A 13720-nucleotide genomic window follows, 5' to 3' on the forward strand; every position below is an offset into this window, starting at 1 on the left:
GTAGATAGGGAAATGAATAAAAAAAAAAAAATTAAAATTAACTAATATCAATTGGAGAGAGGTCTCATGGCAGAGAATCAGGCTTCATGTCATAGCAGAGAATCAGGCTTCACGTCACCCACCACTGGAACAGGCCATTGTCAGATATTTAGGCCCCGCACCCATACAGAGGAGAGAGGTCCCATAGCAGAGAATCAGGCTTCATGTCATAGCAGAGAATCAGGCTTCAAGTCATAGCAGAGAATCAGGCTTCATGTCATAGCAGAGAATCAGGCTTCACGTCACCCACCACTGGAACAGGCCATTGTCAGATATTTAGGCCCCGGCACCCAGACAGAGGAGAGAGGTCCCATAGCAGAGAATCAGGCTTCATGTCATAGCAGAGAATCAGGCTTCATGTCATAGCAGAGAATCAGGCTTCAAGTCATAGCAGAGAATCAGGCTTCATGGCATAGCAGAGAATCAGGCTTCATGTCACCCACCACTGGAACAGGCCACTGTCAGTTATTTTTAGGCCCCGGCACCCAGACAGAGGAGAGAGGCCCCATAGCAGAGAATCAGGCTTCATGTCATAGCAGAGAATCAGGCTTCAAGTCATAGCAGAGAATCAGGCTTCATGTCTTAGCAGAGAATCAGGCTTCACGTCACCCACCACTGGAACAGGCTACTGTCAGATATATTTAGGCCCCTGCACCCAGACAGAGGAGAGAGGTCCCATAGCAGAGATTCAGGCTTCATGTCATAGCAGAGAATCAGGCTTAATGTCACCCAACACTGGAACAGGCCAGTGTCAGATATTTTTAGGCCCCGGCACCCAGACAGAGGAGAGGTTCATTCAACTTTGGGTTGCCCCGCAATATAATGGTAAAATGAAAATAAAAAAAGGATTGAATGAGGATGTACCCTGGAGTACAATAATATATGGTTATGGGGAGGTAGTTATAAATGTCTAATCTGCACAAGGGATGGACAGGTCCTGTGGGATCCATGCCTGGTTCATTTTTATGAACGTCAGCTTGTCCACATTGGCTGTAGACAGGCGGCTGCGTTTGTCTGTAATGACGCCCCCTGCCTTGCAGAATACACGCTCAGACAAAACGCTGGCCGCCGGGCAGGCCAGCACCTCCAAGGCATAAAAGGCTAGCTCTGGCCACGTGGACAATTTGGAGACCCAGAAGTTGAATGGGGCCAAACCATCAGTCAGTACGTGGAGGGGTGTGCACACGTACTGTTCCACCATGTTAGTGAAATGTTGCCTCCTGCTAACATGTTCCGTATCAGGTGGTGGTGCAGTTAGCTGTGGCGTGGTGACAAAACTTTTCCACATCTCTGCCATGCTAACCCTGCCCTCAGAGGAGCTGGCCGTGACACAGCTGCGTTGGCGACCTCTTGCTCCTCCTCTGCATTCGCCTTGGGCTTCCACTTGTTCCCCTGTGACATTTGGGAATTCTCTCAGTAGCGCGTCTACCAACGTGCGCTTGTACTCGCGCATCTTACTATCACGCTCCAGTGTGTCGTCGCAATTCATGCGACTCTCCTTCTTCTTTGTGTGGTGCCAAATCAATTAGAAGAATAAGTATGTGTACAGCATACTGCTTTATAATGAGACCAGACACTAGGTGGTTTCATGAAAGCATCTTCTCATCCTCTTTTTGCCATGGTAGAAGAGAGCAGGCGAGAGAGCCTTTTATTCACAGTACATTCACTTAAATAGCAGACATGACATCACAAAAGGGGTGTTCCTTAAGAAGAGACTATTGGCTCCTTAACCTGATAGGAGTGGTTTCAGAATCCCCTCTTCCCCCTCCCTCATTGACCTTCTCATACATATGGTTTGCAGCCATCTAGTGGACAGAAATGTGTACTACAGAATATTCTCATTATATATTCATAAAATCATAAATCCTTCTCTCACAAATCCCTCCTTTTGCGGGAAATAGACCAGAGGTGAACAGGCAAAGTGAGGTACTCTCCCAACGCCCTAAACAGCGAAGAGCTGGACTTTCCTTATTGCTTCACCAGGTCCCCTCAACTCCCTTTCGGGTTTGCCTTCACCTTGTCCTATTTACCCCGCAACCACCAACAAGGTTTTATTTACTTAAGGATGGAATAATCTTTGTCTTTGACAGGGGCACAGCACATATACATAGTGTGGGCATGGATGTATTATACATTTTCAAAAACAATTTTCCTAAAATGTAGAACTATATGACAGCCTGTTAAAACCAAATTCTAATAACATTGTAGTCGCTGAACCAGTTCCCAAAACATTATTCTGGCCATGATATTAATTTCAGAATTTTTCCCATCAGTTCATTTGATAAAGTTCATCAGTTTCTTCAGATCCTTGGTGATCCTTCCATCAGTTTCTTCAGACCCTTGGTGATCCTTCCATCAGGGGCAGTGTTGTCCGGAGTGTAGATGTAGCAGTTCCTGTAGACCCCTCCTTTTTCTCCTGTCAAGGATCAGTCGGTTCTGTGGAGTCATCACTGGAAAAGAGCTCAGTTGTTCCACCATTCCCTTAACAGCATCACAGATATAATTCACAAATCTCTGTTGATGACAATAGATATGTTAATCCAATAAAAATTATTATTATATATATATATTTTTTTTTTATTATTATTATATACTAATCATGGGAGTTAATGACTCAAATCCTGCAACTATCTGACTTTTTGCTGTAAATTGATCAGAAACTCTTCTACAGACTCCTATGGCATCCATGTATCCATGTATAAACGTGAGTCAAAGGATGTAGGCAGTGACCTCCTTAGTCGTGACCAGACAATGTTTTCTGATTTGATCCTACTCAGGAGGTGAGAATAGAACAAATGGCATCAGTACCCGATCAGGACTTGATCAGGGTACATTGGCCACCTCATTCTACCTGCATCCTGGGTCGGAGTTTCAAATCTCCACACAATCACCAGATATCTGCGTTTTGATCATTTTGGTTGATAAACCAACTGTCAGAGTAAACGTTAGAGTCACTACTTGTCTTCTTCAGCTGAATTATGTAAGAACAATATCCTGGAGGGAAAACACCAAAGGGCTTTCCTGTATAAATCCTGTCTCTAAGGTCAGTTTGTCATTATATTTTAAATTTGGCCAAATATTTAATGCCAATTATAGGTAAGGATGTAGGAGCCACAGAAGCAACTAAACTTTGAGGTTTCTCCCTTACCAACATTCTAAATTTGCCTAGGGGATCTTGGTCACTTACACATGCTCCTAACACATATATCCCCAAATCCTGTTGTATAGGATTTCTAATGGACAGGAACAGAGGATTACATTCATCATGTTTACAACTGTTTGGTGGGGTTCCCTTATGGATAGTCATTCTATGGGACAAACCTTCACCTTTACTGACTCTAGAGGTAGTTTCCACTGGTATATATTCACAACACTTCAGATTAGTACTCCATTCGGTTAATTTCCAATATCCACAGTTGGTCTGGTCATATTTAAACACAATTACCATAGACTGGGTCAGTCCCCGTCACACAGATGTACTTATCAGACCAAAACCAAGTGTCCTATCTGTCATCTGTCTTACAGTCCACTATACTGCAAAAGTCAACTTAGTTGTTCCTGACTCATCTTGATAATATATCACCGTTGGAATTTGATTTGACTGTGATTTCCCTTTGTACAATATGGAACACACAATAAGGCATGAAACAACATTATGGCTCTTATAGTCCTGACACTTGATTGCAATGCGATCAGTTTCTCCTTGCAATTCGACAGCAGTGGCGGCGGTTATCAGGACTTGATGTAGATCTTCAAACCGTAGCTCTAGGACTTTCCACCCGTCTCTTGTTTCACCACTATCCAATCTCCTGATTGTGAAGAATGAATCGCTTCTATACAGTCTGGATTCTAGGAAACAACTAAAACTTGGAAATACACATTAGACAATAACTTGTGTAACAGACAACATCATTTTGGAAAACTACTATGCTGCATCTGGAACTATTGGGGAAATAGACACCTAATCCAGGAGCATTCCCAAAGAGTACTTCATAAGGACTTAGGCCTATCTTCCGGTTAGATGTATATCGGAGGAAGAAAAACCCCAGGGATAGGTACTCTCACCTCAGTCAGTATCTTTTAGCTGTAGCCTTCGCTACAGGCCAAATCTCCGAATATCCTGGAAAGAGATCAATATAGACACAGACATATTCACACTGTTCCACCTTTGTTCCGAATGTAGTCAATCTGCAGTCTCTGAAATGGGTAAGATGACCTTGGCATATGCCTTCCTGGAACTCCCATAGTTCTCCCATCATTATTACAGCATTCACCCAGTGGCAGCATTGTTGAACCCCGGAGCCATCCACCACAGAACCCAATCACACCTTCTCTCTCTCGATTTGCCCATGTTCTAAATCCATCCTCTTTAGGTAGAGTGCCCTCTGAAGGAAGAGTTTATTACCAACTCTCCAGAGTCCTATTATCACTTCTACCTTTATCCTTTGATGTTTCCTTTCAGCCTCTGTAACCTGTATCTGAAAAAGACAAACTTTTTGGAAGTCCACTGGCCTTAAGCCATCCTTTATCACACAGATTTCCACTTAGGGAAGACTTCAGGTAATAATGTAGCCTCTACCTCCTCAGGCAGCATCAGGGCATCAAACATCCTTCATACACTCAGCATTTATTATTGATGGGCTTAGCCATGGATCAAACAAAATCTCTGCTTCACTAGATTAGACCATAATAATGAGTGATACCGAAGGCATACCTGGATGTTAGCAGTCTTACCCTCAGCCATCTTACCAACCTCAGCGAGTGTCTTCAGCTCTGTCTCCTGCACTACCATTGCTGGACGGAGTGGTTCTTTCTTGACAACATCGGATTAAGTAGGAACAGCATATCCTGTCCGAAATGATCCATCTTCCAGGAACCTGAAATGATCTACCAGAAACTCAAAAATGTGGTTATTAATTGGAGACATTAAATTTGAATTTGAATTTTTATATTTGTATTTACTACTCCCAGACTCCCCCCTTCCAGATGCAGCAGAGTGATCGGATCTAATTTTGCACACCCTTAAGACGGTGATTAATTGGTGAGAGGAGTAGGAATTGCATTACTAGATGCTCCTACACATGTGATACTACCCTCAGTCATGAGAGATCATGGAACATGTTTGCTATGAGGCAATGTAATTAGATCCCAAGGATTATATAGATAACAGGGATCCAGTATTTGATTCTGGGTTGTTAATTTCCTATGGGCGTTTCATTTGAAGGGGCTGAACATTTGTCTTCCTCCCACAGGCGAGGAAGTGGGCAAGTACATACAAAGTCTTCCTCCCCCCCCCCCCCACTTGTGGGGAGGACTGATAGGCAGACACCCCCGCCTTAGGTCTTTGTTTGATTTAACTTTTAACAATATGACAAAATAGGGACAAAATTAACTTCTCTCAAGCCTAGCCAACACTAGACCTTTCTAGATGATTCTCAAGATCATACACAAAGGCAGCACTTAGGATTTTCTCATGCATAGATAAGGTAATCTCAAAAATCCAAATCCACCCAACTTTTCTGGAGTCTAGTGAAAACTTTCTCCACACACTCTGTCCTGAGGACAATGTGACTGACTGATGATCTAAACACTTCATCACAGACTCACTGATCTTCACTATGCATTAAATCCCCAGCTCTACATTGGACTCAATTTTCCAAATCTCATAAATAATATGAGAAAACTCTCCATATTTTAACTAATTTTCTATAAAGCAGCATAAGTAAGTCCTCTGAATTGGGAATTCTATTCATCATGGCAAAATTGATGTTACTACTGGGTGTAATATATGTCATATATTATATAATGATGCAGATATCCCTACACTTTCACTCATACCTGAATAAGGACTTAGAATGGGTGCAACCTTAGATTGATAGGATTGGACACTGGAATATTTCTAGTAGGCATCATAGGGGCAATTACTGCAGGTACATTTTTAACTGATGGGACATACAATTGGGAAGGGTTATTTTCAGACATCACTGGATATTATCCAGTGTTGGAAACTGATAGGATTGTGTAAAGTCTTTGAGATCCACAAACACACAACATGTTAATCGTGCTTGCACACACACTCCCATCCCCCATAAGGCCTAAGGAAAGAGTAGAAGGCACAGTGGGTGGTGCTGATTAGCACATTCCAGCACCTGGTGTAGAGGAGTGGCTGACAGAAAAAGCAATAGGTAGTCTTTGATGGACCACAAGACCCAGGATTACTTTTTTTTTTTTTTTCAACACATGTGGTGGGGGGAAGGGAATGCCGCATGGCCAACTCTCTTTGTTCCCTTACCACACCCAAATCCTCCATTTTACTATAGCCATATTGTCCATTCTTCTCAATTACTTTCAACTTTCCCTCTACACTTTTCCACAACTTTAATTTAATCTATCTCCTACTGCATTTGCAACATCTAGGGGGAACTTTTACACAAAACTGCATATTTACGGATAATACCGGAAATCGCTGCTACTTAGTATGACAGAATGCTTTCAACTTTTATTTTCTAACTGAAACTTTTCCTTTCTTTTTTCGCATCAACTGAGTCGCCGTTAATATCTCTTTACTCTGTCCTGTAACATTAGAATTTCCCATTATTGTAGTTGCACAAAGCTCTAACAATTGCTACTTATCAAACCCGCAAACTTAAGCGTAGTTGCACAAAGATCAAACGGAATCCGATTACTTAAAGTAATCGCCACCGAACCCACAAACTTAAGCGCAGTTGCACACAGCTCAAATGATATAATAGTATTGACCCCAATCTCTCAAAGTGAAGACCCCTAGTCAATTCACCGGGATACAAAATCTTAATAACTTCCAATTGCCTATGGCAATTGGTATTAACCCTTTCTCCAAATATTCTCGTCAGAATATTGGCTGGGAAACAATTCTACGTCACAGGATATCCGGCTCAGCTGTCTAACAATTTCCGTTTAGTTTCAGCATGTTCTACCACACAAAGAAGGAATATTTCAATAGGTTCTTTCTAACAGACAGATCAGCTATAATTTGAACCCTTATATCGCGATAACACCAATTCAACTCTTGAGAACCCACAAAAGCGGAAGTTACAGATGAGATTTGTAAGAAATAAAGCTTTCTTACCTTGCCGGCATGTGATCTCGTCTGATGGTTCCGTTTAAGTCGCTCTCGTGGCGTTTGAATCGGAAGTTACGCAAGCTATCTGCCCCAAGCTCGGCGCCATTTTGTCGTCGCAATTCATGCGACTCTCCTTCTTCTTTGTGTGGTGCCAAATCAATTAGAAGAATAAGTATGTGTACAGCATACTGCTTTATAATGAGACCAGACACTAGGTGGTTTCATGAAAGCATCTTCTCATCCTCTTTTTGCCATGGTAGAAGAGAGCAGGCGAGAGAGCCTTTTATTCACAGTACATTCACTTAAATAGCAGACATGACATCACAAAAGGGGTGTTCCTAAAAAAGAGACTATTGGCTCCTTAACCTGATAGGAGTGGTTTCAGAATCCCCTCTTCCCCCTCCCTCATTGACCTTCTCATACATATGGTTTGCAGCCATCTAGTGGACAGAAATGTGTACTACAGAATATTCTCATTATATATTCATAAAATCATAAATCCTTCTCTCACAAGTGCAGGAAGTAAGGTGGGCACATTGTCTTTGTACCGGGGATCCAGCAGGGTGGCAACCCAGTAGTCCGCACACGTTAAAATGTGGGCAACTCTGCTGTCGTTGCACAGGCACTACAGCATGTAGTCGCTCATGTGTGCCAGACTGCCCAGAGGTAAGGACAAGCTGTCCTCTGTGGGAGGCGTATCGTCATCGTCCTGCGTTTCCCCCCAGCCACGCACCAATAATGGGCCCGAGCTCGTTGGGTGCTACCCCGCTGTGAACATGCTTCATCCTCATCCTCCTCCACCTCCTCCTCATCCTCGTCCTCCTCATCCTCCAGTAGTGGGCCCTGTCTGGCCACATTTGTACCTGGCATCTGCTGTTGCAAAAAACCTCCCTCTGAGTCACTTCTAAGAGACTGGACTGAAAGTGCTAAAAATTACCCCTCTTCCTCCTCCTCCTCCTGGGCCACCTCCTCTTCCATCATCGCCCTAAGTGTTTTCTCAAGGAGACATAGAAGTGGTATTGTAACGCTGATAACGGCGTCATCGCCACTGGCCATGTTGGTGGAGTACTCGAAACAGCGCAACAGGGCACACAGGTCTCGCATGGAGGCCCAGTCATTGGTGGTGAAGTGGTGCTGTTCCGCAGTGCGACTGACCCGTGCGTGCTGCAGCTGAAACTCCACTATGGCCTGCTGCTGCTCGCACAGTCGGTCCAGCATGTGCAAGGTGGAGTTCCACCTGGTGGGCACGTCGCATATGAGGCGGTGAGCGGGAAGGCCGAAGTTACGCTGTAGCGCAAACAGGCGAGCAGCGGCAGGATGTGAATGCCGGAAGCGTGCACAGACGGCCCGCACTTTATGCAGCAGCTCTGACATGTCGGGGTAGTTGTGAATCAACTTCTGCACCACCAAATTCAGCACATGCGCCAGGCAAGGGATGTGCGTCAAACCGGCTAGTCCCAGAGCTGCAACGAGATTTCGCCCATTATCGCACACCACCAGGCCGGGCTTGAGGCTCACCGGCAGCAACCACTCGTCGGTCTGTTGTTCTATACCCCGCCACAACTCCTGTGCGGTGTGGGGCCTGTCCCCCAAACATATGAGTTTCAGAATGGCCTGCTGACGTTTACCCCGGGCTGTGCTGAAGTTGGTGGTGAAGGTGTGTGGCTGACTGGATGAGCAGGTGGAAGAAGAGGAGGAGGAAGCCGAGTAGAAGGAGGAGGCAACAGGAGGCAAAGAATGTTGCCCTGCGATCCTTGGCGGCGGAAGGACGTGCGCCAAACAGCTCTTCGCCTGGGGCCCAGCCGCCACTACATTTACCCAGTGTGCAGTTAGGGAGATATAGCATCCCTGGCCGTGCTTACTGGTCCTCGTATCTGTGGTTAGTTGGACCTTGCCACAGATGGCGTTGCACAGTGCACACTTGATTTTATCGGATACTTGGTTGTGCAGGGAAGGCACGGCTCTCTTGGAGAAGTAGTGGCGGCGGGGAACAACATACTGTAGGACAGCAAGCGACATGAGCTGTTTGAAGCTGTCTGTGTCTACCAGCCTTAATTACAGCATTTCATAGGCCAGTAGTTTAGAAATGCTGGCATTCAGGGCCAGGGATCGAGGGTGGCTAGGTGGGAATTTATGCTTTCTCTTAAATGTTTGTGAGATGGAGAGCTGAACGCTGCCGTGTGACATGGTGGAGATGCTTGGTGATGGAGGTGGTGGTTTTGGTGGTACATCCTCTGTTTGCTGGGCGGCAGGTGCCAACGTTTCTCCAGAGGCGGAGGAAAAGGCCGAGGCAGCAGCAGAAGAGGTAGCAGGGGGAGCCTGAGTGAGTTCCTTGTTTTTAAGGTGTTTACTCCACTGCAGGTGCCTGGTCATGCAGGTTGTGCTAAGGTTCAGAACGTTAATGCCTCGCTTCAGGCTCTGATGGCACAGCGTGCAAACCTCTCGGGTCTTGTCGTCAGCACATTGTTTGAAGAACTGCCACGCCAGGGAACTCCTTGAAGCTGCCTTTGGGGTGCTCGGTCCCAGATGGCGGCGGCCAGTAGCAGACGGACTCTCTTGGCGGCGGGTGTTCTGCTTTTGCCCACTGCTCCCTCTTTTGCTACGCTGTTAGCTCGGTCTCACCACTGCCTCCTCCTCCGAATTCTGAAAGTCAGTGGCACGACCTTCATTCCATGTGGGGTCTAGGACCTCATCGTTCCCTGCATCGTCTTCCACCCAGTCTTCCTCCCTTACCTCCTGTTCAGTCTGCACACTGCAGAAAGACGCAGCAGTTGGCACCTGTGTTTTGTCATCATCAGAGATGTGCTGAGGTGGTATTCCCATATCCTCATCATCAGGAAACATAAGTGGTTGTGCGTCAGTGCATTCTATGTCTTCCACCGCTGGGAAGGGTGGAAACCCTGCCAGCAGAGTCTTCAAACAGCATAAGAGACTGCTGCATAACTTGAGGCTCAGACAGTTTCCTGATATGCATGGGGGTGATGTGACAGACTGATGGGCTTGGTTTTCATGCGCCATCTGTGCGCTTTCTGCAGAAGACTGGGTGGGAGATAATGTGATCGTGCTGGATCCACTGTCGGCCACCCAATTGACTAATGCCTGTACCTACTCAGGCCTTACCATCCTTAGAATGGCATTGGGCCCCACCAAATATCGCTGTAAATTCTGCTGGCTACTGGGACCTGAGGTAATTGATTCACTAGGACGTGTGGCTGTGGCAGAACGGCCACGTCCTCTCCCAGCACCAGAGGGTCCACTAACACCACCACGACCATGTCCGCGTCCGCGTCCCTTACTAGATGTTTTCCTCCTTGTTACCGTTCACCACAATAAGAAAAAAATTATTTGGCCCAATGTATTGAATTCAAATTCAGGCCTTTTTTTACAGGCACCTAACACTATCTGGCTATCTATTTAGGTACCGTATTACACTAATACAGGCACAGCAGTAACGACAGATTTTGCTGAATATAAATTGTAGGCCTATTATTTAGGCGCTGGATGACAGGTATACGTTTACGGACAGAATTAGACTTGGAAATGCACAGTAGCGTGTGAAGTTATTGAGGATGACCCTATCAGCACCTTCAATCTAATATACCCTTTTATGGATAGATTTAAACTTGGCCTGATACAGCAGAAAACAATTATTTAGGGAATTGCTAAGTTTGGAATTGTATTCAACCCAGAACAAAAACTGTGCTTCGGCAGACAGCAGACAGTATTACAATTGGCTATCCACAGCTGAAACACCAGATTTAGGGTACTGCTATTTTGGCAATTGTATTTTACCCCTCAATAAAATAGCAAGCACAGCCAAGCCCCTGATGTAGGATATAGCAAAAAAAAAAAACAAACTATTGATGGTTAAAAATAGACTTGGTTGCAGCTTGTGCTGGTGCACCACAAGACACAAAATGGCCGCCGATCACCCCAGAAAAAAGTGACTGAAAAACGCTCTGGGCAGCCTTAAAACAGTGAGCAATTGAATAGCAGAGGTTGTATGATACACAGCTGTATATCGATCTCTTCAGTAAATAAATCACTGCCTAATCTCGCCCTAACAGCAGCAGCTGCAGCCTATCCCTACACTGATCAGAGCAGAGTGACGTGCGGCGCTACGTGACTCCAGCTTAAATAGAGGCTGAGTCACATGCTGCACTGGCCAATCACAGCCATGCCAATAGTAGGCATGGCTGTGATGGCCTCTTGGGGCAAGTAGTATGACGCTTGTTGATTGGCTGCTTTGCAGCCTTTCAAAAAGCGCCAGGAAAGCGCCGAACACCGAACCCGGACTTTTACGAAAATCTTTGGGTTCGGATCCGTGTCACGGACACCCCAAAATTCGGTACGAACCCGAACTATACAGTTCGGGTTCGCTCATCCCTACTGACTACCAATTACTGTCTAATCTCCTCCAGCTAATCTCCACACACTAATTATGTGGTGTGAAGTCTTCACTCTGCATTATCTCTCCCACTAATCGGTCTAATCTCCTCTACTCATCTAATCTCCACTCACTAATCTGTCTCACTAGGCCTGACTTTAGGTATATATATGACCTAAGTACTATCCCCATCTAGTGGTGGGATGTATAAATTACACCAGACCAGCCTATGAACAGGGATACAACAGGTGTAGTAGTACAAAATGACATACAGTATGAAAATACAGTTTTAAGCTATTTTGAAGTTCCCACGTGTCTTGAGTGGGATCGCTGCATACCCCCATAGTAAAATATAAGTCGACCTCGACACATTCTTGACTCGATGTTGTATCTTCCTGTAAGATATAAGAAGGGGAAAAGCATGCATGCATAGGAAACAGTACCATAACTCCATTCTTGTACTACTTGTACCTGCAAGTAAAATGGGTTAGGCAAACATATCTCAGGAAACAATGAAATGTGACAAATGGGGTAACAATTTTTTTTTTTCTGAAGACTGATGATGTACCAGAAACCAAAATAGTCCATAAGGATGAAGAAAAACAAAAATAAACATCTCAGGAGGCTCACAGGGTATGAGTCTGTTCCATGGGCACAGGAAAAATGGCAAAGTAGTATATCACGGAGGCTCAAGTGCGTGAAAGTCTATCTCCGGGTGCAGGCTTGAACGTTGCAAAACAGACGATAGATGAACACTTCCTTAAAAGGTTCTTTAAGGTAATAGAACATGATAAATATGGATTAGTCTTCTTATTGATCTCTGGAACTCCCGACAAGTTAAGGAAGTACTCAACGTTGAATTGGCAGAGTTAGAAGTTATCTTCTCGGCTGCTGGGGCAGGAAATCTCTGTAACGGACAGGTGGTTGTCCTCTTGTAATCCTGTTTGATCTATGAAGCGGCTGAGACTCTTCAGACCTAGCTTCAAGGGAACTTGATGTTTCCTGAGTTGCAGTAACTACAGCTTCGGGTTGAAGTGTTGTGGTGTTGGTTTTAGCAGGCGCTAAGATGTTGAGCCATGGAGTTAAGAACCATTTCCAAGGATCAGAGGCTAATAATGTTTTTCCCAAAGACTGTATTGGTTCCTCTGACTCAGTTGATTTTTCCAGTTCTGGCTCTAAAGATTGAATTTCTTCTGGAACAGCTTCTTCTTGAGAAGTTTCTACTGGAGTATCTTCTTTGAGACACAATTTTAGGCGATTTCGATGCACTACACGGGATTTGTCCTCTTCGGTAATCTCATACGTATCAGTCTCTGAATTGAGAATAGCAGTGATGGTATAAAGTTCTCTCTCCCATATACTATCTTATTTGCTGGTTCGATGGTTATTTTTTAACCACACACGATCACCAATTTTGAGAGGTTCTGCTTTGGCAGATTAGTTATAATCTCTCTGTTGTTTTTCATGAGCATGTCCCATGCGTTGTTGAACAATCTCTTGTGCATCTATCAAACGTCTTTGGTGCTCACTCACCCAATCAGTTTTTGGTAGAGGGTTGATTGCATCAGGAACTTGTACGCCCAAAGTGTGATCAGCAGGTAATGTACCTTGTCGGCCAAACATAAGGTAATAGGGTGTATACCCAGTAGAACAGTGAATAGTGTTATTGTAGGTATACATCAATTGAGGCAATAAAGTAGGCCAATCATTTCATGTAGCTGGTGGTACTGCTCTTAACATTTCAATTAGAGTTTGGTTCATTTTTTCGCAAAGTCCTTTCCCTTAGGGATGGTATGCTGTGGTCCTAATTTTCTGACAGTTGTGAAAGGTACACAGTTCTTTGAAGAGTTGCGACTCAAAGGCAGATCCCTGATCTGTAAGGATTCTTTCTGGGCATCCATATGGTAACAAGAAATGTTTCCAGAAAGCATCTTCAGTTGTTTTTGCGGTCAAGTCTTTGACAGGCACGGCTACAACAAATTTAGTGTAATGATCAATGATAGCATATGTGTAACCTGAGCAACTTGGTTCCAACTTCACATGGTCAATTGCAACTACACTGCGTGCAGAATTATTAGGCAAATGAGTATTTTGACCACATCATCCTCTTTATGCATGTTGTCTTACTCCAAGCTGTATAGGCTCGAAAGCCTACTACCAATTAAGCATATTAGGTGATGTGCATCTCTGTA

The sequence above is a fragment of the Bufo bufo genome, chromosome 1, assembly GCF_905171765.1.
Source record: "Bufo bufo chromosome 1, aBufBuf1.1, whole genome shotgun sequence".
NCBI lineage: Eukaryota > Metazoa > Chordata > Amphibia > Anura > Bufonidae > Bufo > Bufo bufo.